The 26468-nt window shown below is 49.5% G+C and overlaps 1 protein-coding gene across 5 annotated transcripts in view; it reads right to left on the bottom strand.

The window, feature by feature from the left end:
- TBL1X (transducin beta like 1 X-linked) overlaps nucleotides 1–26468 on the bottom strand; it is a 227338-nt gene that overhangs the window by 120986 nt on the left and 79884 nt on the right. For 3 of the 5 annotated variants that reach the window (XR_003430506.1, XM_027095550.1, XM_027095546.1), the window contains exon 2: nucleotides 20815–20889. The gene's annotated coding sequence lies outside the window, so the exon portion shown is untranslated. Of the gene's footprint in view, nucleotides 1–20814; nucleotides 20890–25668; nucleotides 25808–26468 lie in introns of those variants that run through there. The other 2 variants (XM_027095547.1, XM_027095548.1) reach the window with 2 other exon arrangements.

The raw sequence follows: 26468 nt of genomic DNA, 5'->3' as shown, positions 1-26468 counted from the left end.
AGGAAGGAGGGAATGGGGGAAGGAAGGAAGGGAGGAAGGAAGGGGGGAAGGAAGGAAGGAAGGAGGGAGGGGGAGGGGGGAGGGAAGGAGGGAGGGAGGGAGGGAGGGAGGGAGGAAGGGCTCTGTCTGGTCTGAATAGGTCAGATGGGGGCAATCCCATTACGACAGTATCAAAGAGACAAAGTACCACATCCCATGCCCACGTCTCCAGAAGCAAGGTGTGAAAACAGGCAACACACGTGAAAACTCAGAGGAAACGTCTCTCCCATGAAGCACATGGTACAACATGTAACATGGGAAGACCCACGAGCACTCTGGCCTCTGGCACCGCGACGTGGGCAGTACACTGATCGCTCTTCTGAAAGGAGCGGCGACCGTACAGTGGACCAGTACTCAGCCATAAAAAGTGACAGAACTTTGACATCGGCTACAACATGGAAGGATCTTGGAAACACTGTGCCTGGGGCAATAAGGCAGACACGAAAGGACACGTATTATATGATTCTACGTATATGCGGCACCTAGAGTCAAATTCTTAGAGACAGGAAGTGGAACATAGCTTACAAGGCGCTAGGGGCCGGGATACAGGGAAGGGTGAGGTGCTGTCTCACTGGTTCAGAGTTATCTGGAGGGGATGATGAAAAAGTTGCAGGTAGAGATGGTCGGCTACACAACATTATGAATGTATTTAATGCCACTGAACTGTACGTTTATGAATGGTTAAAATGATACTGTTATGTATATTTTCCACAATAAAAACAAAAAAAGAGGGACTCCCCTGGCGGTCCGGTGGTTAAGACTTTGCACTGCCAATGCAAGGGGCACGGGTTCGATCCCTGGTTGGGGAACTAAGATCTCACACGCCGCGGGGCGCGGCCATAAAATTTTAAAAGAAGAAAAGAATACGTGAGTGGACATGAAAGTTTTCATAACTACTAGGGAGGCTCTTTGACCTGCTCTACAAATAACGACCCAAGGGTTAAGGTTTCCCTAACCATCCACAACCAGGGTGGGTGAGAGGCCCAGGTTCGAGAAGCCACAGCTACACCCCAGGAGCTGTGACACGATCTCGCTTCTTTGAAACGCTGCATGGTTAGCGCCTGGCAGAAAGGTCAGCACCCCGGGCAGTAAACAGAGTGGACACATGGGAAGAAGCAAAGGAAGGACCAGGATGCAGAGCAGGGGGTGACAGTGAACGTCAAGAAGGCAAAGATCACGAAGGAAAAACCAGACGCGGAACGAACACAGGAACAGGCGTCAGCAGGAAGAGGAAAAATGGCGTCGACGCATAAGAAACTATTTCATGGAAGCTTAAGGGAATGAACGGTTAAGAAACGCATTTGCCCGTGGAAAATTTAGTTTTACATTCCTATTCAAAATAATGTAGATTACCAAAATAAAATCAAAGCTGTTCTTCGGGTGACCAAGTGGCTTTGTTTCACTCATTAATAAACGAGCTGGGGCTTCCCTGGTGGCGCAGCGGTTGAGAGTCCGCCTGCCGATGCAGGGGACGCGGGTTCGTGCCCCGGTCCGGGAGGATCCCACGTGCCGCGGAGCGGCTGGGCCCGTAAGCCATGGTCGCTGAGCCTGTGCGTCCCGAGCCTGTGCTCCGCAACGGGAGAGGCCACGGCAGTGAGAGGCCCGCGTACCACAAAAATAATAAAAAATAAACGAGCTGGCTGGTTCCCAGGCAATGCTCTGGACCAGCCCCTGTCCCCTGGGCGTTCCCCCCGGTCCCAGCTGCACCGAAGGCCCCATCTCCCAGACATGCCCTAGGAGTACATGCTGCCCTTTAAGCCAAGGATGCCTTCCTCTGGACTCCAAAAACCTCTGCATCACCGGTGCACTGGCTCAGATGTCACCTCCCCGACCTCCAGAAGGCAGGGGCAGCCCCACACAGCTGTCATCACCACACAGGAGGATGCTCAGGGGTCCTCCCTTCCCAGAGGAAGGGGCAGGGCTTTGCACCCCATCAGGCATTCCGTAAGACGGCTGACGACTGGCTGGTCCTCTGCACTCCCCGACCCACCCCACTGCCACCACTTGATTATAATAACCGGCACAAAGCATGAGTCACTACGTCATCCCTGAACGAATACATACACTTCAGAATAACAACCATTTAGTCTGTAAGTATATCAACTGGTAAGAGACAGCTTAAATCAGCTGGGACAAGGGAGAGCAGTGAACTGGGACACAGAGCATGGCATCTGAGCAAAGAGAGGCAGATAGGAGGGCTGTGCGATTCAGTGATCTCTTCTGCTACGAAATGAGGACAAAAGATAACATCAAATGGGCCTAGTGACTGCTGAAGGGCCAGGCGTTGTGCTAAGTGCTTTCCGTGGACAACTGCATTTAATCCTCATATGCGGGGAAAGATATTCTTTGACAGAGCACAAAACTTAGGCTTAAAACTTGGAGCCTTTGCTCAAGGGCACATGGACTTAACAAGAGTCCCAGCTGGGATGGCAGAGCCCAAGAAATGTTGGACCGGCTCCCCTTTGGGATCTGTACCGGGTCTTCCCTGCTGGGTTCCTCCTGGCCCCGACCCACTTTTTCCGTCACTCCTCCCCCCACAAGCCCCCCACCCCCCATAATGACTTGGATTGGGGGTAGCCCCTGAGTCTCTGAGGGACGCCCCCAGGGGCATCCTTTGCCCTATGGGATGGGCCAATCCAGACTCAAACAGCCCCATCTTCTCGTTGGTTTCTCTTAACACTGCTAAGAACGGGGAGGAGGGGCCCCTTCCAGCGAGGCTGAGGATAAGACCACAGCTCAACCAGAATGACATGCAGCGCTGATTTAAAGGCTAAATTCAGAACACCCCTGACCAGCCCTACTCATAAGAAGCAAAGCAAAAGTAAGGGGAAAACATTCTTTGAGAATTCAAGTGCCTTTAAAAGATGCTGTGTTTTAAACACGGGTGGGTTTTCTTCCAAGGAGAGGAACGCTACAAAATGAACTTCCTTAAAAAAAACGTGCAAATGTTCAGAATTCCTATGTAAAATCAGCCCTACCTCCGTGACATTTTGTGCAAACTAAACAAGGTCTCAGTTGATAGTTCTGCGTGAAAATACATTTGGGCACTTTCTTTACAAAGAAACAAAAGTGCTGAAAGTTATGGCAACACCATGCAAAACGTTAATCATATAAATCATACGTAAAATAATTCCTTGGGGGGAAAAAAAACCCTCTTTATGTTAAAATAATTTTAGACTTATAGAAAGTTGCAGAAATAGTAGAGAGTTCCCACGAAGCCTTCACCTAGCTTCCTGTTGTGTTAACATCCTAAATAAACACAGCAATGGTCAAAACAAAGAAATCAACACGGGCACAACACACCTAACTGAACCACAGACTTTAAGCAAACTCACAGGTCCTTCTTGTGTCTCCGATTTCCATCCAGGACCCCACAACCCGTTGACCTGTGACAGTCGCCCTTTTTGTGTGTGTGTGTGTGGGGGGGTATGTGGGCCTCTCACTGTTGTGGCCTCTCCCGTTGCGGAGCACAGGCTCCGGATGCGCAGGCTCAGCGGCCATGGCTCACGGGCCCAGCTGCTCCGCGGCATGTGGGATCTTCCCGGACCGGGGCACGAACCCGTATCCCCTGCATCGGCAGGCGGACTCTCAACCACTGTGCCACCAGGGAAGCTCAGTCGCCCTTTCTTTCCTTGCCATTCAAAGCCAGACTCTTTGGACGAGCGCGAGAAGGTATTTCGTAGAATGCCGCCCCCCACCCCACCCCCTTTTGGGTTTGTCCACTTCTCTCGATTAGATGCAGGTTATGCATTCCCGGCAGGGATACCACAGAAGTGATGCTGTGTCCTTCTCAGGGCATCACATGATGTCACTATGCCTTACTCCTGGTGAGGTTATCCATCCTCTCCTTGGTAATTGGTAAATATCTTAGGGGACATACTCTGAACCCATACTAGTATTACGTCATGATTCTTAGACGTTGGCGATATGAAAATTAACATATGGCTAACAATGTATACTTTAAATGGTTAGCACTATTTGTATCCTTTTCAAAAGGAAAACTCCCAAGAGGAAATTTTTAAACATGCAATTTTTAAAAAGAACTCTTGAGTTCAACCATTGATGAAGAGTTAAGCAAGAGTAAGTACAATGCTTAAAATGTCGAGGGATTATCTGTGCGTGAGCAGGAATCCAGGCAGCTGAGAGCAGCAAGAAAGTCAACCCCAAAAACACATCCCAAGAGGAAGCCTCGGTCCATGAGGCATGTTACCAGTAATCTATCCGAAGGACGTTTGGAATCATCACTTAATTTTGTGTAATTATTACCCTGAGTATAAACAAAAGTTCTCTTAGAGTATCCATTTCAAAATGACACTGTAAATACAAGTAAGTTGAGGCTAAGTTTACTGCCAATAAACACTTTCATTAAAAAGAAGAATGGGGTTTCCCTGGTGGCGCAGCGGTTGAGAGTCCGCCTGCCAATGCAGGGGACACGGGTTCGTGCCCCGGTCCGGGAAGATCCCACGTGCCGCGGAGCGGTTGGGCCCGCGAGCCATGGCCGCTGAGCCTGCGCGTCCAGAGCCTGCGCTCCGCAGCGGGAGAGGCCACAAAAAAAAAAAGCCCCAAAAAAGACAAAAAAAAAAAAAAAAAAAAAGAAGAAGAAAAAGAATGATTTCTGTACCCCATACATTGTTTTAAAAAAAAACTCTATTCGTTTTAAAAAACGAGTTATGATGCACTATTGTAGAAAGCATCCGCGTGACGTGAAGTGACAAGCAAACTAACACTCTAGACCCATCACTGAGCCCTAAGAGCGTGATTAATTCACCTGCAAGCATCGGTCTGCAATCCCGACGGGGGCCAACCCAACGGAAAGACCCCTTCAGGTGGGCATGGTGGGTGGTGTACAAACGAGAAGCATGGCCAAGTTTAGCATCCTTAAAGAAATGCTCTAAAGGCACAGTGATGTCAAGTTTTAAAATACACGTAAAACTCTGGTGAAAAAAGAGTGTACTTTTAGAGCACCAACAACTTGCTTAAATAATTAAGGAGTGGATGGACAGCCTTACAGACACACAGAGATCATCCAATACACACTTTACATTCTAAGACTTCAAGCAGACACATCTCATGAACCTGCATTATAAACCGTAGCCGGCTTCCTTGGATTTGGAGCCAGACAGGGTTCTTCCCCAGCCCCACAGCTCGCCACAAGTGTGACCCTGAGCAAGTACACGCACTTCCCTCCTGGGGATGGGATGACAGGTAAAACCACCTCTCAATTAAAGGCAACCATCTGTATAATAATGAACACGTTCCAGCAAAGATTTCTGGTAGCTGGTGAGTTAATCAACTCAGCACATTTGGCTCAGAGTTAAGCTCACAGTTACTGGGTGGGGCGAATGGTGTCCCCTGAAAAACATCCTTTGACGTTGTAACTCCCGGTACTCGTGAATGTGACCTTATATAGAAATCAGGTCTTTTGCAGACAGAATCAAATTCAGATGAGGTCGTACTGGACTAGGGTGGGCCTTAAATGCAATGCCTGGCATCTTTAGAAGTGAAAGGAGAGATCTGGAGACACAGACACCTGAAGGAGGCCGTGTGAAGATGACGGCAGAGACTGGAGTGATGCGGCCACAAGCCAAGGAACAGCCGGGGCCACCAGAAGCCAGGAGAGAGGCATGGAGCAGATTCTCCCTCAGAGCTTCCAAAAGGAGCTGACTTTTCCAATACTTTCATTTCGAACTTCTGATCTCCTGATCTGTGAGAAAATCCATTTCTGCTGTTTTAAGACCCCCTGGTTTGTAGTAATTTGTTTACAGTAGCCAGAGGAAAGTCATACAGGATACTGATGGTATTTGGTTTTTAAAAATTTTTAAAAATACTTCTATATTAGAGATACATCCGAAAATACTCAATAACAAGATGCCTGAGATTTGCTTTAAATTATTCTAATAAAAAGAAAAAAAAAACAGTGAGGGGACAGGTGACACCATCTCATGAAATCCTGACAGTGGGTGTAGCAGGGTGAGGGGGAATATACCAAAATATTCTATATACTTTTGTATGTTTGACAATTTCCATGTTAACAAGCTAAGAGTGTATATGTCAGACGTTAGCCGACTAGCTTCTAAACTATGCTAAACTATATGCTAAACTAAACTATATGCTAAACTAAACTAAACTAAACTATATGCAACGCTGTCCCGATCTTTAACCAATGCAATTAACTTTAACATCCAGTTTTACTCACTACCCTTTTTGAAACAGAAACAGCAGAAAACCACGGGAACCCCATTGATTAAAGCAGCCGTCCCATAGTGATGAATGGCCAGTAATCTTCCAACTGAGTTTCCTGAAATAAAGCTGAAATTCATAAACCTCATCTCCCTGTATGCTTGACCAGATAAACAGTATCACAAGCACCACGGACTTAGGTGCACTGGATAAATATAAGGAATTCTTTTTTCTAGGCACGAGGGCCGTAGCGCACACAGAACTAAGAAATGGAATCAACACGTGGAATGCCTGACCCTTTCCTAAGGCTACCCCTGTGGGGATTAGGTTCCCCTGGGGAGCATCAACAAAGAAGTGTTCAGATTATAGACCTAATGAATGCAACACGGCAGGTCCAACAATATGACCGTCATATGAGAGATCGCACTTCAAGTGAGTATGAAAACACTGCTTCAACATCCACTTGCTGTTCTGAAGCAATAATTAAGGCTGTGAGTGTACTGGCCGGGGGCCTTCACAACACATCTCATTTGAGCAGTAGAAGACACAGGCATCTGCTACCCGGTCTCCAACCCTAACAGCCCTCGGGAATGGTGAGCAGCATTCTGGTAACGATGCTGAAGCTTCCCGATACCTGCATTTAGCAAACGCGGGCCTGCTTCTCATAACTCCTCCTCGGGGAACACTGAGCTCACGCTTCACCCTAACCGCTCTGGAAAGCAATGAACCCGGAGGGGCAGCCCTGAGCCAGCATCCTTCAGGAGAAACCTCGGCAAAACCTACATGAAAAATGCGATGAGGAACACAGTCAGGGGGACCTCCCTGGTGGCGCAGTGGTTAAGAGTCCGCCTGCCAATGCAGGGGACACAGGTTCGAGCCCTGGTCCGGGAAGATCCCGCAGGCCGCGGAGCAACTAAGCCCGTGTGCCACAACTACTGAAGCCCACGAGCCACAACTACTGAACCCATGTGCCGCAACTACTGAAGCCCGTGTGCCGCAACTACTGAAGCCTGTGAGCCACAACTACCGAGCCCACGCACCACAACTCCTGAAGCCCATGTGCCTACAGCCCGTGCTCCACAACAAGAGAAGCCACCGCAACGAGAAGCCCACGCACGGCAACCAAGAGTGGCCCCCCGCTCGCCGCAGCTAGAGAAAACCCACGCACGGCGACAAAGACCCAACGCAGCCAAAAATAAATAAAAGTTAAAAAGGAAAAAAAAGGCAACACAGTCAGGCCTTGGCTGGGCTGGGGCAAGCAGCAGACCTCCACCAGCTCACAAGGGTCCCTGCTTTGCTCAACAGGCAGGAGGCTTCCTTTGACTTGACCCTCACATTTCCAGCTTCCTTTCAGAATTCGGGGACATGCACAGCGGGCCAGTGTACAGGGACGTGACCCTCTCCAAGGAGACAATCCTTAGATAGAGAGCCCTTCTTGCAGCACTGAGCAAGTGGAAAGTACCCTAGGACAGGGCTTCTCAGCCACGGCACTAGTGATGTTTGGGGATGGATGACACCGTTCTTGGGACCGTCCTGTACACTGCAGGGTGACGCGCAGCATCTCTAGTCTCCACCCAAGAGATGAGAGGAGGACCTCCCTACCTGGGACAACCAAAAACATCTTCAGACGTTGCCAAGAGTCGCCCGGGGGTTAAAATCCCCCCTCAGTGAGAACCAGAGCCTTTGAAGGCTCCTCACTGCAGCCTAATCCTTGGAACGTTCTGGAGCAAAGTGTGAACTCTGACTCCTTTTGATGCATCCTGGTGGACGAGAAATGGTAGAACCAATCGTCACACAGAGAGCACGAGAAAAGAACTTGCAGATGTGCAAGCACAAGAGTTTAACCAACTCACTCAGATGGCCTTTGGGAAGATGAAAAAAAACTGTTTCTGTGTAATGTCAAGCCTCACACGAAAGGGGTCTTTACCATTTTCACTCAGCAGGGCTGTCATTTCTAGGGACTCAAGATGGATGTGCGATAATTTCTCCAAGAGCAACAAGAACCGTAGCAGTACTAATAATGACAGGGGTTAAATCAATATGATTTTAACTAATAGCAGAGCTGGTACCAGGGAATTCCCTGGCGGTCCACGGGTTAGGACTCCGTGCTTCGACTGCAGGGGGATGGCTTCAATCCCTGGTCAGGGAATTGAGATCCTGCATGCCAGACGGCACAGCCAGAAAAAAAAAACAAAAAACAAAAAACGCTGGTACCAGTGTGGCTCCCTTTACTTTCATGAACCCACTTAAAAGACCTAACGAATAGTGTCATCTCCACCTTCCCGTTCCCTTCCTCGACCTTCTGTCACTCCCAGTTGCAGAACAGTGCTCACGTCCAGCGTGTGAAATGGCTGTGGGCTTCCTCCTCTGCTGTCTTCTGGAGGGGGGAGCGCAGGGCAGGGACTAAAAGGCTGACCTGTTGAGAGGAGGTCAGAGTGTAAACCAGCTAGCAGTCCCACGCGCTCACTTCTCTTCCTGGCCGCACGGGGATCCTAACCCGCCGGATCCGGAACCTCCAAACGCAGAGGGCATCCCGAGCTGCGTAAAGGAAAATGACAACCGGCTCTTAGCGACTCACGGCCCCGTCCTTTCCTCCCTCAGCCTTGCAAGAATAAACAGGGCGTGCTTTCGAGTCCCTTCTCGGCTCACATATGGGATCTGAAAAGTCAATCTAATTATTCTGGTTCCGATTTCCAGTTCTATCGGTAAGCATCGACCCAAGATACGTCAAGGCCAGTCCCTAGAAGACGTAAAATCGGAATCCTAGAAGCTGTGCCTTCGCTACTCCACAGGCAGGTGTCCTAAAGCCCCTTTCACACCCAATTTAAGACTGGAGCTTGCGACGATGCCTGGGCGGGCTTCCCAATGCATCGACCGTGGAGATACGGTCCGCAAAGTTCAGCTCTGTTACAGCTCCTTGCATCACGTTGCTGTGGAGATGGATTCTGTTATAACAAGACGCCTCGATTCTCTGCTGAAAAGGAATTTATCTGACACTGCCCTCCCCCTCTCTGTGGTTTTATTTTCCATGCTTGGCACACAGAGTAATTCATACATTCACAAATACTTAGGGGAAAATAAATTAAATAAACTGCCTGGAACTGTAACAACACGCCTGCTAGCCTCTGCTTTAAGGAATTTTACATTAAGTAGGATCCAAAATCCCCCTGGGGTTTCTAGTTTGCCAGAGAGCTGATTTTTGTGAATGACTTCAACTTAACTCCTAGGATAACTGTCTTATTAAATTGCTGACACATCTGTCCCACTTAAATCTATGGTTTCTGCAAACAGGATAAAAATGACTTCCACAGAATAGAAGCATCATGGTTTCCTTTCTTTTTTCTCTTATTATCAATGTTATCTGTTTGGCAAGCTGTCCGAGCTTCCTTAGGATGACAGAGATCGCAACACTTTGCAGTATCCTTAAAAGAAACGGCCAATTCAGTTCCACGATGCCAGGAACGGCCTCGCTGCCAAAGCTGCCCCTGCATCCTGCCGTGGCGACCCGTTTGTGCTCGAGCACAGGACGTCGCTTGTCTGACTGCAGCATCTCGTTCCACTCTGCACCGCCGACAGAGCCCTTTTCGGCCCTGCATCGCCCAGGGCTCCTTTCCGCTTCCTCCAGCTTGGCGTGATGCAGGGCTCAGCCTTGACCCTCAAACGTGTACGCATCACTCACGACGCCCCGTCCTTCTTGGGACCAGGGCCAGCTCCCACGACAGCAGTTTGCTTTGGGGGGGAGGGCTGGGGGTGCTGGGAGGTGGGGGGACCGCCTCCAGCTGGGGTGCGTGCCGGGGCCGTTTACTATACCCAGGAAACATTCTTTTTTTTTTTTTTCCCGCGGTACGTGGGCCTCCCACTGCTGCGGCCTCTCCCGTTGCGGAGCACAGGCTCCGGACGCACAGGCTCACGGGCCCAGCCGCTCCGCGGCATGTGGGATCTTCCCGGACCGGGGCACGAACCCGTGTCCCCTGCATCTGCAGGCGGACTCCCAACCACTGCGCCACCAGGGAAGCCCCCCAGGAAACATTGTTAAGAATTCACTCACGGCCCTTAACGAGAGGTGTATGCTCCTCTGCGGTTACCCAGCGGATACGGGCTCGATATTGCCAAGACTGGTTGGCAAAAAAGGACCTTCCCAAATGCTTTCTGAGTATCTTGGAGGGGTAAGTCACCAAACCCGAAGTGACGAGGACACATTCAGGCCCCGTGGCCGTCTCCCGTCACGCTGGTGACCAGGGAGGGGCAGGGTTCCCGTAATTCAACTTGAGAGAATGCAGCGAAGAGCAGGGAGGACTTTGTGGCTTCTGCCACTTAAAAGGACACTTGCACACTGACCCGTGACAAACGCCAGCTTCCCAGCCGTACGCTTAGCGGGCCAGCACACGGGAGGCGCACGCCCCACTCATCCCGCCCGCCTTGGTCTCACCGGGCTGCACACCTGCCCAGCTTCGTCCCCGTGAGCAAGCTCCAGCTCGCCGTTTACACGATGGGGCCGCAGCCGTCCGCACCACGTGGAGGGACCCGGCCAGCCTCGTGAATCTGCAGCAGGGCTTCTCCCCCAAGGCGCTGGTAACATCTGGGACCAGATCACTCTGTGTGGGGGGCCGTCCTGTGCACCACAGGGTGCAGAGCAGCATCCCTGCCTCCACCCACTAGACGCCAGGAGCGCCCCTGCCCCCAGCTGTGACAACCCCAAAGTGCCTCCCGACACTGCCAGATATCTGGGGAGGGGGAGGGGCAGCAAACGCAAAGTCACCTCCTTAGAGAACCACTGTTCTCAAGGGGTCAGGTATCCCCCCCACCCCAGATAAAGGCCCAGGTCAGTCTGGCTCTTCTAAAGACGGATCTTGTCTCCTGCCACCACTGTGGGCCTCACTGAACTCACCCTTCCTATAAGGCTCCTGATCTACCCGTTCTGTCCACGAAGGGTAACCCCTGGCCACATGGGGCTCTTTAATCTTAAATGAAGTGAAATGAAGTAAATCTAAAATCTAGTTTCTCAGGACACTGGCCACATTTCAAATGCTCCAGACGCACACGGGGCCAGTGGCCGCTCCACCGGATGGCACGGGTGTGGAACGACCCCACCTTCATCGGAAGTTCTGTGGGGGGCGGCTGCCCTAGGCCATCCAACGGCGTTCCTTACAGTTCTAACGCGGCCCATGCTTCTCGAAGACCTCTTCCCTCAGGAAGAGAATGACCGGGAGGCAAATTACCACCAGGCACGATGGACGATCTAGGCTTGGAAAAATAAGAATGACTCATTTTAAAAAATGTGGTGGTGCTTAAAGATTTAAAGAATGGGAATTTCTACAAAATGACCACTGGACCCTTGGACAAGTTGGTAATTTTAAGAACTGTATTTTTAAAAACAGGAAGTCGAGAGAGAAGGCATTTATTCCAACGTTACATGCAATAAATGAAGAATGTACGCACCTGGAAACTATTTAGATTGGCCTAAAAATATAGTCTGGGTTAAAGGAAAGTGGTGGAACCTACCTCATCCAAACAAGCTAAGTGGACCCCCTTAGACGAACTGCGGCATCTCATCATGTTACCCAACCTTTCCTGAGGAGCCTGCTCCCAGCTTTGTGCTGCTGGAGTCGTCCAGGTCCATCTACAAACCTGTTTCAATACTGCACCGCCTTCAGCAGGCCTGGTATCTGCCCAAATGCACAGCACACGGCGTCCGAGTGACTCCTGGGTACGGCGCGCTCATCACGGGCCCCGGTTTACCCAGCACACGGCGTCCGAGTGATTCCCGGGTACGGCGCACTCATTACGGGCCCCGGTTTGTCCCAACCTAGGGAAGGACACAACACCTTCTAAACTTCAAAGAGCCCTGTTGTGCTATACTTTGGGGGACGGGGCAGGTGCTAAAAGACAAACACATTTACAAGGATACTTATCTTAAAAATCCTTAACTGGGAAAACTGTACATTTTCCTCTTACAAACCTCCCTTTATTATCGGGTTGGCCAAGAGGTTTGCTCGGGGTTTTCCGTAACCTCTTACGGAACATCTAACATCTTTCTGGCCAATCCAATATTTTGAGAGCGAATGGTTCACTGGGTCATTTTGATCTTACTTTTGCACACAACCATACAAAACCCTGTACTGGAATGTTTACAGTAGCATGATTCCCGTGGTCAAACTGTGGAAACAACCCATGTCCATCAACGGATGGATGGATGGACAAAACAGCATCTAACCCCACAATGAAATCGTATTGTTTGGCTGTAAAAAGGAATGAAGAAGCCCTGACGCAGGCTGCAGCACGCACGAAATCTTGAACACATTATGCAAAGTGAAAGCAACAAGTCACCAAAGGCCATGTATCGTATGATTCCATTTATACGACAAGTCCAGGATAGGCAAATCCACGGGGACAGAAAGCAGATCTGCAGTTGCCAGGGGCTGGAGAGAGCGAGGAAGGAATGCGGAGTGACTGCTAAGGGGTATGGGGTTTCTTTTGGGGGTACTGAAATTACTCTGAAATTAGATTGTGGTGACGGCTGTACAGCTCTGTGAATACCCTAAACACGATCAAATCATACACTTTAAGGGGGTGAATTTGATGGACATGAATTATGCCTCAATAAAGCTGCTGGAAAACGTGGCTTTGGCTGAAGTGTCTGCAAGCCGTCCAGCCTGGGCGACGAATCGCAAATGCACTCACACAGCTCATTCCTTCTCTGAGACAGTGGATGCAGTCAGCAAGCAGAGGATGTTTCCACTCTAGGGAAGTGTGTGTGGGGGGGGGGGGGGCAGGGGCACTCACTTTTGATAATCACTTCTGCAGTATCAACAGAAGGGAACATTTTCACAATCGTTTCTGCACTTTCTCCAAGGAACAATCTTTCTTGCTGGGGGACATGGACACACAGGGCAGGAAGTCTGTCCCAGCCATGACTCTGGGATTCCAAAAGCGATTCCAAAATGCAGTAATTCAGCTGCCATTCCCAAAATCCCTGCACGGCCCGGTACACCCCACTCCGTGCGTCCTGCAGGCGCTGCAGTCCTGTCGATGGAGTCCTGTGACACCGGGAGGGGCGCCCGCTCGCCGAGCCTCGCGTGCACCCTATCTGGCTGACGCAGAGCCTGTGGTGCGGACACTCCTCAACCTCCAGACGCTAAACGGACGCGAAAACGTGCTTTAGCCACCGGGACCCCGAAGCCTCCCGGGGGTGCGGAGCAGCTCTGCCCATGCCCGGGCTACTACACGAAGGAGGCAACTCACTCTTCTCTCAAAGGGAGCCCACGGCTGCAGCATCACAGCATCAGGAGCAAACCAGAGAAGACACAGCGCAAGAAACAAATCCCTGACAGGGTGATGTATTTTGTGGCAAATCAGGTCACGCCAGCCCTTGCTAGCCACAGTCCAGAATTTCTTTATTCACAGTTCAAGAACTCACCACAGCTGCAGAGTTTACAGGTCTTGAGAGCCATAAATCCACCTGCTCCCTGCTTATCTGAATTTCATACAAGATTAATATTCTACCTACATCCGCTGACAAAGACAAACAGCTACAGAACGCAAAGTGACTATTGTCAGTATGTCAGTATGTCAGTCTATGTCAGTAAACGCTGTGACAAGACTCAGCTGAAAACACACAGGCAGCTTAGATTTGGTGTTTTAGAGGAACATACGTTGTGTAAACCAAACACTATGTCGTCACACAGAAAAATGTCTTCAAAGTGGATGGAGGTCTTCCCTGGTGGCGCAGTGGTTAAGAATCCACCTGCCGAGGCAGGGGACACGGGCTCAAGCCCTGGTCCGGGAAGGTCCCACATGCATCCCACAGGCAGAGCAACTAAGCCCGTGCGCCGCAACTACTGAGCCTGCGCTCTAGAGCCCCTGAGCCACAACTACTGAGCCCAAGAGCCACAACTAGTGAAGCCCGCATGCGTGGAGCCCGTGCTCCACAACAAGAGAAGCCACCACAATGAGAAACCCGTGCACTGCAACAAAGAGTTGCCCCTGCTCTCCACAACTAGAGAAAGCCTGTGTGCAGCAATGAAGACCCAACGCAGCCAAAAATAAATAAATTAAATAAATACATAAAAAAAAAAAACTTAGGGCTCCCCTGGTGGCACAGTAGTTGAGAGTCCACCTGCCGATGCAGGGGACGCGGGTTCGTGCCCCGGTCTGGGAAGATCCCACATGCCGTGGAGCGGCTGGGCCCGTGAGCCGTGGCCGCTGAGCCTGTGCTCCGCAACGGGAGAGGCTGCAACAGTGAAAGCCTCGCGTACCACAAAAAAAAAAAAGAGAGCACGGTGGGGTGGGCTGGCACAGGGTACCATTCTGAACACTTCTGCTACCCATCAAAATACTTCTATTGCTCTCTCCTGTGGAAGGGAACGAGGCAGGTGGGATGGACATATAAGCTCATCTCAGAAGGCAGTTCCTACATCAGCAGAGAAATGTGTTAAGGGCACTTGAGGAAGAGTACAAGGAAGATTCTGGAGTGTTCCGTGTGCGTACCTCATCATTTCCCCACACACTGCCTGGAACACTTTCTATGTCTAAACAGTGGTCACAAGTCAGACATAAAGGGGCCCGACTTTAAAATAGTTCTTTGTAAACCATTCAACTATCCATCGATGGGGGAAGGGATAAACAAACTATGGTGCACACACACACAGTGGAACATTATTCAGACACAAAAAGGGAAACGGTTCTGACACATGCTACACCATCGCTGAACTGTGAAGACACTTCACTGGGTGAAATTAACCAGGTACGAAAGGACAAATCTTATATGATTCCACTTATATGAGGTCCTTAGAGCAGTCAAATTCAGAGACATAAAGAAGAACAGTGGGTGCCACGGGCTGGGAGAGGGGAATAGAGAGTTGTTTAATGAGTGCAGAGTGTTAGTTTGGGAGGATGAAAAAAGCTCTGCACGTGGGTGGCTGCACAACAATGTGAACATACTTAACGACACCGAACTGTGCATTTCAAATGGTTAAGATGGGAAATAAAACTGTCACCTATTGGGGAAAAAATGGCTAGGATGGTAAATTATATGTTACGCATATTATCACTATAAAAAATAATCCCTTGTCAATGTGACTTAAATAGCTATTAAGTAAAGGCATGAACTTTCAGTTACAGTCTTGTGGAGGACTATTTTCATGTCGGGGGTTCCCTTGAAAATTTGCTAATTGTGCACAGAGGAATCTTATAAAAGTAGGAACTTGGGGACTTCTCTGGTGGTCCAGAGGTTAAGACTCCAAGCTTCCAGTGCAGGGAGCGCAGGTTGGATCCCTGGTCGGGGAACTAAGATCCCGCATGCCTCGTGGTACAGCCAGTCAACCAATCAATCAATCAATCAATAAGTAGGAACTTGGAGGATCCCACAATTTTTTTTTCTGATGGCCGTGCAGCATGCCTTGTGGGATCTTTGTTCCCCAACCGGGGATCGACCCTGGGCCCTGGGCAGTGAACGCGCCGTGTCCTAACCACTGGACCACCAGGAAATTCCCCGCAATTATTCTAAGTAATGAGATCTAGAATTATTACTGACCATAAAAAAAAAATATTATGCAAACTTTCTAACAGACTATAAATTAAATGAAGTTGAAGCGAACCGATGCCTATGAATTGACACATACCATCACACTGTCAAAAATGAATTTCTTCCTGCAAAGGAAAACAGAATTTAGGAACAGAGATCCAAGCATGTTCTTTTCTAAAAGTATAGTCATACTGCGTATTCGTGACATCGTAGGAGGATCAAAAGCTCCTGACCACGGTGCTTCAGAGTAAATGCCGACAGCCACCAAACTACTGTGAAAGAAGACAGAGGGCGATATTCAACACGTGCCAAGTTTGGGGCCAACTCCCAAAGCAGCCAAGCTCATACTACTGACATCTGGGGCCAGACACTCCTTCGGTGTGTGACGGGGTGCGGGAGACTGTCCTGTCCACTGTGAGATGTTTGGCAGCATCCCTTGACACCAGTATCACACACAACCCCAATCAAATCAATCAAATGTGACCATCAAATATGTCTCTAGACTTTGCCAAGTGTCCCCTGGGGGTAAAAAACGGCCCCCACTTGAGAGCCACTGTCCTACACCAAGAAAGAGATCTCTGGGAACCACCCATGTTTACAAGGAAAACCAAAAGGAAACACTCAGAAAAACAACATACTTTGATTTGGTACAAGAGCCAGAAGTAGCAACAGATGTCAGAAACGTCTCCTCATTTTCGGGCCAGTTTACAACCAGAACCGACAGCCAATTTCAAGAGCTTATTCTTGAATTTAATTAATCAGAACGTAATGTCTCTTTGCATCAGATTCCATCGTGCAGAAGCTCACCAGACTTTCAATCCCTCAGCTGGGACATGGCTGCTCGCGACGGCCCTCGCCCAGCCTGTGTGGGTTCGAGAGGAAAGGAGTAGCTTCTCCGGGGAAAGCAGTTTTCCTGATAACCTGGAGGGAGGGAGTGTCTGTGGGGTTCTACCTGTGTGTTCCGGGCATTCAAGAAGACAAACATTGTTTGAAAGAAAAGTACACTGAATAAATATGAACCGAGGATCGGAAGGGAGGAAGGAAGGGCTGCATCACGCTATCAAACAGCACCTCATCAGGCACTTTTCATCAGCTGGAGACCACAGAAAATGCAATCGCTCTACCACATGGAATGCACGTCTTTAAATCAATGGGCTATGGTTCCGAGGGCACCCGGGACGCTTTGTGGCTTTCGATAAGACAAATGAGCAACACCCCACTCTAGCCCATGGCACCCCAGGCCTGCTGAACAAACCCCACCCCTCCCCGGGCTGCCACCTGCACCAACTTAGCATGAAAACCCCTGCAACCGGTTTGGTCTTTAACACAACGGTCCACCCAGATGAGATCCACAAAAGACACTGTTTTGTCCTTGTTACTGTGTCCAGTTCTAATTAATTCTAACAGGAAACTCTCCGGGCTCCAGGGAACCACTTCTCTCAGAGTCAGGGCTCCTTTTAATGACAGCTACTGGGCTCATTTGAGCCCTTCTTGGATTTTATGAATAGAAAGGAATTGGTGAGAACTGGCCACCCATTCCAGTTACTAGGAACCCCCTACCAAAAAAAGAAAAAGAAAAAAAAAAAGAACAGCAGAGAAAAATGAGAAAGCAGAAGGCAGGTGCTTAGAATAAGCAACACGCATGTGCGCACACGTGCACACACGCACACACGCACACACAGAACGCAGCTCCAGAGCAAACACTGTGTACACCGGGGTTCTCCATCACTTCCAGACTGTGAATACGGCAGGGGAAGTGGGGAAAGGCCAGGAGGAAGAACAGGAATGTGCACTGACTCCACGTGCTCAAGACAATGTTGCACACGTTGTACCGAAACACTACGAAGCAGGGATTAACCTCCTCGTTGTACAGAAAAGAAGACCGAGGCTCAGAGGATCGAAGCAGCTTCCCAGAAGGGCCAGAGGCGCGGGTGACGGAAGCAGGAGGGCTCTCCTCCTCTCCTCCCTCTGTCCCTGCACTACAACGACAGTGACAAAGGGCAGAACAGAGGACACTACTCAGCCTCTCGCTGCCTGGATGACCGATCCAGGTGGCAGCGAGCAGCCCCTCTGAAGGCAGCTCCCGCAGACGCGCACGGGCAGCGGCTCTGGGAGCGCAGCCAGGTGGCTCTCGGCAGCACGAACACGGGTGCGTGCCCCGTGGACGGCGGCTTTGCCTTCCATCACCCCGAGAGCTGACAACGCCTGCAGGGCTTCCCCAGGTTCCCAGGTGCCTGACCCTCCACCCCGACCGCACACAGAGGCCTCCAAAGGGGGAAGCAGCTCCGCGGGACAGCGGGCTTAGCTCCCTCCGAGGTGGGTCTCCTTCTGTCCACGAAAGGAATCCATCCCCAGCGGCGGCTCAGATCCCAGCCCTGACGCTGGCGCTCTTCTCTTTGGTGGGGGACGCGGGGTGGCTTGCTCTCCGCATCAGCCGGGCCAGGACTCTCTCCTGAGCAGCGTCCTGAGGGTGGCGAAGCCCAATGCCATCGCTGCCTCTTCTGAGCTCGGCAGCTCCAGCACTGCCCACGTGACCCGGGGAGACCAGGGCTGCTCTGTGCCGTAGCTTCCTTCTCTGGACAACAGAGGCGACAGGGGCACCGACCTCGCCGGACGGCGTGAGGAATAAACGGGGCCGGAAACCAGCATCTGGCTCACACCGAAACCTGTGCCTGGGTGTTCACGGCAGCTCTGTGTGTCACAGCCTCAGACTAGGGAGATTCCAAACGCCCTTCAACGAATGAGTGGATAAATACACGCTGGTGTATCCAGACTGTGGAATAATAGCAGGCGCTGGCAGTAATACACAACATCCGGGATGGATCTGAAGTGCTGGACGCTAAGTCACTAAAGGCAGTCTCAAAAGGCCACACGTGGCATGAGTCCATTTCTGGAACATTCTTGAAAGGATGAAATTACAGAGACGGAGAAGCCAGCTGCCGCCAGGAGCTGGAGAGGGTGACCGTACAGACGGGGCATACGGAGCTTTCCCCGTGCTGATGGAAGAGTTCTGCATCGGATTACAATGGGGGCTGCTCGAATCTACACGTGATCATATTCCATACACTGTCCACATGCACACACACACGCGTGCACGCACATAAGAACTGCTAAAATCCAGATAAGGTCTGCATTTGTGTCAACAGTGCCGATGTCGAATTTCCTGCTCTTGGTAAGCAGTACCTTCACGTAAGATGTTATCGGCCGGGGAAGGCGGAGGAGGGTGCCCTAGACTTCACTGTACTATTTCTGCAGCCTCTTTCTGAGTCTAACATTACTTCAAAATAGAAGCCTTCAAAAATAACGGTGTGTGATCGATGAACAGATAAACAAAATGTGGTGTATTCATACAATGGAACGTTACTCGGCAAACAAAAGGAATGCTACAAAGAAACCTGAAAACGTTATGCTACGTAAAAAAGAAACCAGTCACCAAGCACACGTTACGTGATTTACTGCATTTACGTGAAACGTCCAGAATGAGCAGATCCCCAGACACTGACCGTAGACCGGTGGTGATCAGGGCCTGGGGGAGGTGGGAATGGGGAGTGACTCCTAACGTGTATGAGATTCTTTGGGGAGGGATGAAATGTTTTAAAATCAACTGTGACGGTTGCACAACTCTGTGAATACCCTGAAAACCACTGAATTGTATGTGCACTCCAGATGGGTGAATCGTCAGCTGTGCGAATTATGACTCAATAAAGTTGTTAACCGAACTACGGCAATGTCTGGCACACAGTAAGGTGTTATAGAAGTATTTTGCCACGATACACTCATCCTCCTTCACCCGTGGGGGCTGGTTCTAAAGGTCACCTTTGGTGCACAAACATGGCAGCGCTAACGCTAAGAGAATCCGAATCAGTGTCCTTTAGGCACTGTGCAGGCAGGGTCAAGTTCAGAGTCCTTGCCTCCTCCTTATACCTTTTCTGCCCCTCCCCCCAGTCCCCTGCATTCCACCAGGCTGGCTTATCCACTTTTCCCTAAAAAAAGAAAAAGCTTTCTTATTCCTGAGTCCTCACCTTTGCCCACAGAGTCTCCGTCTAGAACGCATTTCCTCAGTATGTATTGAAATCCCATGCAGCACCGAACCCAATCCGAGTGTCCCTTTGAAGAGAAAGGTCCAGCCTTCCTCAGCTGCTCTAGCACAGGCTAATAGACCCTTCCTAGGAATTCCCAGAGCAGGAGATGTCTGCACCACCCATGGCACACCCCATGCCCACCACGGCTTTCCAGCACCTGTAATCCCTTACCCCAAAACACAAGACACATCTCACATATCCTGGTATACTCCACAGTGCTCCAGAAGCAACAGATTCAAAGGATGGTCATCCCAGAAATAGGAGACTTTCATAAAAGGTGGTCTGAAAAGGCTGCTCTTGATGTGGGTGAGAATCGGGCCTCGCTGTAAACTGGGTGAAATACAGCAGCCAAGATGGCAACCCCAGAACCCAGACGGCCCTGCTCTCGGTGAGTCTGGGTTCTCTGTACCCCTCACAACGGTCCACGTGGGGCTCAGACAGCAGGAAAACGCCTCCCCAGGGGCCTACAGCACAGGCCACGTTGCCTCACAGTGGTGCCAAACGAGGTTTCTATGGAAAATTCTGGTTGGTCCACAAGCAGTGGATGCCTGTCATTTTCCAAACACATTCTGAGAGGCACATGCAAGACAAAGGGAGCCTGTGAAAGGCGAAAGAGAGTCAAAAAACTCTGTTTATTGTAAATCAGCCATCTTTGGAAAAATACGTACCTGAAATGCACATGGGAAAACACAGCAGCGACGCCGCCTCCCTCGAAAGCACACGCACTTTAACAACCATCTCCCTTTCTCTCTCCTAAAATCTCTGACTTCCAGGAGCTAAATAAAATAGGAGCTTGCTGCGAAGTGCCGACGCAGACAGAAAGCATGTTCTGGTCACCAAATCTCCTCTTACAAGAAATCCTGGGAAATCCCTGTTTCCGGTACGCACAGCCATACAGTAATAGTTAATTTTTAAGCCCAGAAAACGTGGAGCGGTTGACAGGATATTCATTACGGAATAAGAAAGAATCCATGTTACAATTCCACTTACTCAGAGCCAAACGTAGGCAAATCCCTTCTTCCTTCGAGGGTTTATTTTTTAGGCCTGTTTTCTGTCTTCAGTTACCTGTCAATGAAAAAAATACCCAAAGTCAGGCAAAACATATCAACGAAGACATCTCGAATACATTCTCGACCGTTCCCGAAGCAGGCAGACTTCTGAAAGAGGAGGTCTGAGGAAGCTGAAATAATAACAGCGTCAGATGGTAGACAACCACCGTAGGTGAACTGCAGGCTTCCGTCTCTATGTAAAGCACATGATGTGACTGTCCACACACACAAATCTGTTCAAAAGTCTCACTATCTGAGAAGCGACTGTGATCACATCAGCAGGGAGTTCCAGTAACTGAAACATCTACCCCAGCTCTCAGTTTTCTCTAGCATCCTAAAACACGCTAAGTGACAACACAGGTATTTCTAGATTCAACGCAACTCAGCACGTGCTTACTGAGAACGACACGCCCAGTCCTGTGGAAAGCGGAAGCGCTGCTCAGGGCTGCCCCGGTTTCCGGGACACCTGAGGTCTGCCGTCATGTGACACTTAACCAGCCGGACAGTGAAAAGGGGGGATGGGGGAATCTCAGTGAGGGGAGATCAGTAACAGTAAACTCGTCAGAAAACTCACAACGAGACCGTTTAACAGGAGAGAAGTGATGACGCTCAAACTGGTCGTGGGAGACAAGTGACCAGCAGACAAGGAGCTGAGTTTACACTGGGGCCTGGGATGGAGCTCTATGAGGAGGGAGCCCTTGAATGGGAGTGACAGTGGCCAGCAAGTGCAAATGTCCCGTGGCGAGATCGACCTTGGCGACTGGGAGCCAGGGAGGAAGGCGAGTGCACTGGGCAGCAGAAGTGAGTGATCGCAGGTCCTGGATCACGGAGGACTCTGCAGCCCTTGGAAAGGAGTCTGATCCTTTCTTCTTGACCTCCCTTCACCCAGCGCCAGACTGAACGAGAAAAGAAAATGTGACCATCTTTCTACTTAACAACCCTTCAGGGGCTCCCATCGTTCTTAGAGCAAAACCCAGAGGATCTCTTGCTCAGCAGAGGAACACACTGGCTCACAAAGTGCAGGTGGGGAGGATGAGAGACGAGATGGAGAGGGACGCGCAGCGTCTCAGGTGTCTGGAGGTGTGACCCGGAGGACGCACCGGTAGGGCGGAGGTGTGCTGGGGAGGGGACGGAAGAAGCAAGGACGACTTCTAGGTTCAGAGCTTGAGCAAAACCTGGAAGGTGGGGCCATTGCCCAGGAGGCACGAAAGCTGAGCGGAAGAGAAATCAAGAGTCTTTTAAGGTGTGAACTTTGAAACTGCCCATCGGCTCTCCAAGCAGGCTGTTAACTAGGTGGTTAAACACACAGGTCTCAGCAAGTGGGAGAGGTCACAGTCACAGAGTTAAGTCCGGCAGTAACCACGACCTCTGAAGCCGTGGGCCTGGATGGGAGCATCGGATGCAGGACTTCTCATCCTCGGCACTGCTGGCGCTTAGATGAGACCGCTGTGTCTGCGGTGGCGCCATCCTCTACGCTGCAGGATACTGGACAGCAGCCCAGGCTCTTCCCACTAGACACCGATAGGAGTCCTCCATCCTCCCAAGAGGTGACAACCAAAACTGACCCACACTGCCCGTGTCCCCTGGAGGGCATACTCGCCCCTGTGAGAACCACTGGTCTCAAGATGACCATGCTGAGTGAAGTAAGTCAGACTGAGGAAGACACGTATCATACGCTATCACTTACATGTGGCATCTAAAAAACGGATACAGGGAATTCCCTGGCAGTCCAGTGGTTAGGACTCAGAGCTTTCACTGCCGAGGGCCTGGGTTCAATCCCTGGTCAGGGAACTAAGATCCCACAAGCCGTGCAGCACAGCAAAAATAAGTAAATAAAAACAAATAAATAAAAAATAAATAAATGATATAAATGAACTTACTTACAAAACAGAGACAGACTCGCAGACATAGAAAATAAACTTACAGTTACCCAAGGGAGAAGGGGGGAGGGATAAATTAGGAGTTTGGGATTAACAGACACACACTACCGTATATGAAATAAAGAACAAGGACCTACTGTAGAGCACAGGGAACTATATTCAATATCTTGTAATAACCTATAATGGAAAAAAATCTGAAAAAGAATAGATTATATATATATAATCGACTATATATATAATATATATAATTGACTATATATGTTATATATATAGTCGACCATATATGTAATATGTATAGTCGATTATATATGTGATACAATCAACTATATGTTATATAATCGACTATATATATAATATAGTCGATTATATATATATTATATATACTGACCACTGAACCCTGAGAAGGACCAGGCCAATGAGACAGAGGAGAGTACAGCAAAGTAGGAGGAAATCCAAAATAGTGTGGTGTCCTTGGCTTCTAGCGACAGCCGTCTCTCAAAAATCAGGCAAAGACTAGCAAATAACTGCTACTGAGATGGCGTACAAGGACGACTGCGGCTGACAGGATGACCAGGACTCAGGCACGCCGTCTTCTCCACATGGAAGAAATCTAGAGAGGCTTCACGGAGGAGGTGGCACTTGTTGGCGCAAGGAGTCAGGCAACGCAGAAGAGAAAGGGGCTACTGCTTGAGTGGTACTGGAGGCAACGAACGGGAACAAGAGGAAGGTACGGAGGTTTCCCAAAATACCGGCCGGGGGATGCTCTTGCTATCGTGGTACTTAGGAATGAGGATGCTGACAGCAAACAAGAGTACCGGAGGGCCGGTCCGTGGAGAGAATGCGGCTGCCTCAATCCAGCAGAGGGAGGAAGGAGCCGCCCGCGCACTATGGACCAACGTCACTCTTTGGGCCACCAGTGTAAGGACAGCTGCAGTGGTTGTGCATCCTGGCTCCAGGACTGCCCCCAACAAGAGCGGGGAGACTGGAGGACCAGAGCCCTCCCTTTCTGACTTGCTTCTGCATCATCCTAGACCCCCTACCCCCCGCTGGGGCTCTGTCTGGACCATCAGGAATTGGAATTAAGGAGCCCCTCATGAGCTTCTGGCTTCTTTTCTTTTGTTTCATTTTATCTAAGCTGACAAGGAAGGGCTCACGCTCCTGGCAGATCACGCTCAGAACCCTGAACTGTATGGAAGTGCTGACAAAACATGCCAGAGGCCGGATCCATTTCACTGCCCTGTTCTGCCTTCCTTCCACAGCATTACCGTGAACGTGCATTTTATTTGTTTAGCTGAAAACGTTTAAAATAAAAAAAAAAGAGGAGCAGAGTTACAGGCCTCACTTTGCTCCTAATTAATTATAAGAAACTCTCTGAACCAGAGATTCCTCAGCTGTGAAATGAGGGTATTAAATTATTTATGAGGTTTCATCCACATCAAAAAAAAAAAAACACCTGAGGAACCATTTTCCTGTTGACTTCCTTTGTAAATTCTAAGGGAAAACACCTTGCAAGGAACTGAACCAAGAACTTGCAAAAGAACTGGTGGGGGAGGGAAGAGGGGAGGGGAGGGGGGAGATAGGAGGAATGTATCTCGTCCTGCAGCCAACTGAGCAGAGAAATGTATCCAAAGCGCGCATTTTTTCCCCCAAAGTTGCCATAATGATTAACATGTCCACTCCGGAGAAATTCAGTTGTATCATCCTGAAAATAATGTGAAAAATCTAAAGTATGTTTTCCGAAGCCACGGTGCATGACAGAGGAGCCGCGGTTTCCTCCTGACTCCTTTTCTTTTTTTCACTGAGCCCTGAATTAACTGGGCCAAGAGCCAGGGGCTAAGACACATTCTGGTCCCAAAGGCACGGGTGGGCTGCAGCGGTTCACCGTACCAGAGAATTCCAAAGCACTTCATTTGCTCCGTATGGGGTTCAAGTTCTTCGTGATGAAGCTGCTGTTTCCTGCATTACCCATACTGTGCTGACCAGTGTTTTCATATATTGAGATGATTCATTCCATACCAGATTTTAAATCCTTTAAATCGGTGCTTCTCAAATGGCGCTGATTTCGCCCCCCTGCCCCAACCCCGGGACACCGGGCAACGTGTGGAAACATTTTTAGTTGCCAGGACTCCGGGGAAGAATGCTACTGGCATCTGGTGAGGCCAGGGAGGCTGCGAAACATCCCACAGCACGCAGCGTAGCGCCCCCTCCGCAAAGAATGATTTGGATCAAATGTCAGTATCCCCAAGGCTGAGAACCCCGAACCTGAACCGTACTAAAATTTCTATAATTCTGCCCAAGGTATATATACTGTATACTTTCATTTTCCAAACCATTTTTATTCTTTTCAAAGTGATACACGTACACAGGGGAGGCGAAAGACTCCTCCTTTTTCACTGCAAGCTTTCCAGCACCAGCTACCCTCAATGCTACTTCACAGAGCAACCACTTTCAAACCTTAGAACTGCTTCTGTTGTTGGCAGTGCTGCCTAGTACGGACTCCCATGTTGCTAAGTAAGCTGCTTATAATGTATCCTATCAACATCAGATACCACTTAACTTGATCTTCTCACACACGGAAGAGGAATTTCGGTTTTTTAAATTCCGATCACCAATCCTGGACTTACCCTCCCACGTTTCCCCAACAGTATAACATTTGGGGGGTTAAATCTAGACGGCACACGTATTATTTTGACAATGGAATCGGCACCGCTGAGCAAGCAGTACAGTGTGATTATGATTCCTTTCTTATGCAACTCTTGCATTTTCCTGGGATTATTAGTTGCCTCTGTTTTTATTTTCTTTGATAATTCCTCCAACACCCTCCACAACCTTTCAATTTTTAACTCGGATAATCTGTCAGTTCCATGTCTATCCTGCCCTCACCCCCACCCCCCTCTCCCCAAATGTATACACACCAGACCTTCCTCTGGTCTCTGCTCCAGCCTGTACTTGTCAGAGGTGGGTCGGCTCAGAGCAGATGCCCCGAGATCACACCAGCATCCTGAGAATTCCTTCCGCCTCCTCCTGTTTCCGGGACCCCAAATCTTCCCCTTTCTTGGATTACTCTCTCGTTCTGATGGGACCCATTCTCTAGTAGCTTCCTGAGAAGTGATGTATGAGAGCTAAATTATCCTGATAGCCTGAACGTGGAAAACCACTTTATGCTACTCTTAATTAACAACCAGGGAGGGAATGACTTCAAAATTGAGTGAAAATAAATTTTCATAGAATTCTAAGCTCAGTCTGTTTTCTAACTTAAGAAATATGAGGTCATTCTGATTCAAAATCCTTCCTATGACTTTTTTTTAAATCCAGAAAGTGCTTAGATACTGCCTTTATCCCTGATTTTCTAAAATGACATGATGATGAGCCTTCATGTAGTAATTTTTTTGATGGGCTGAATTTTTATTCACTGTTCTAGTCACTTGGTTTGAAATTTCTCTTCTTCAGACTTGAGCTATTTTCCCCTCCCTCTCTTTCCTGGAATACCTGTTAGGCAAAAATCTAGCTAACCATCTCCCACCTGATAAAGCTTTCCGCACTGTACCTTCATTGTCTAGAAAGGTCTGCATTTAGGCACGTGTGACTACTGAGCAGTTGACATGTGGCCACTACGACTGAGGGCCTGACTTTTACACTGAATTTAATTTTAATTCATTTAATTTAAGGAGCCACACGTGGCCAGTGGCTACCATACGTGACAGCACATATCTAA

This window comes from Aethalodelphis obliquidens, unplaced genomic scaffold, assembly GCF_003676395.1.
Source record: "Aethalodelphis obliquidens isolate GAN/ISIS:26980383/991018 unplaced genomic scaffold, ASM367639v1 scaffold91, whole genome shotgun sequence".
Taxonomy (NCBI): domain Eukaryota; kingdom Metazoa; phylum Chordata; class Mammalia; order Artiodactyla; family Delphinidae; genus Aethalodelphis; species Aethalodelphis obliquidens.
The sequence above is the reverse complement of the archived record's forward strand: the minus strand, read 5'-3'. Positions and strand labels throughout refer to the sequence as shown.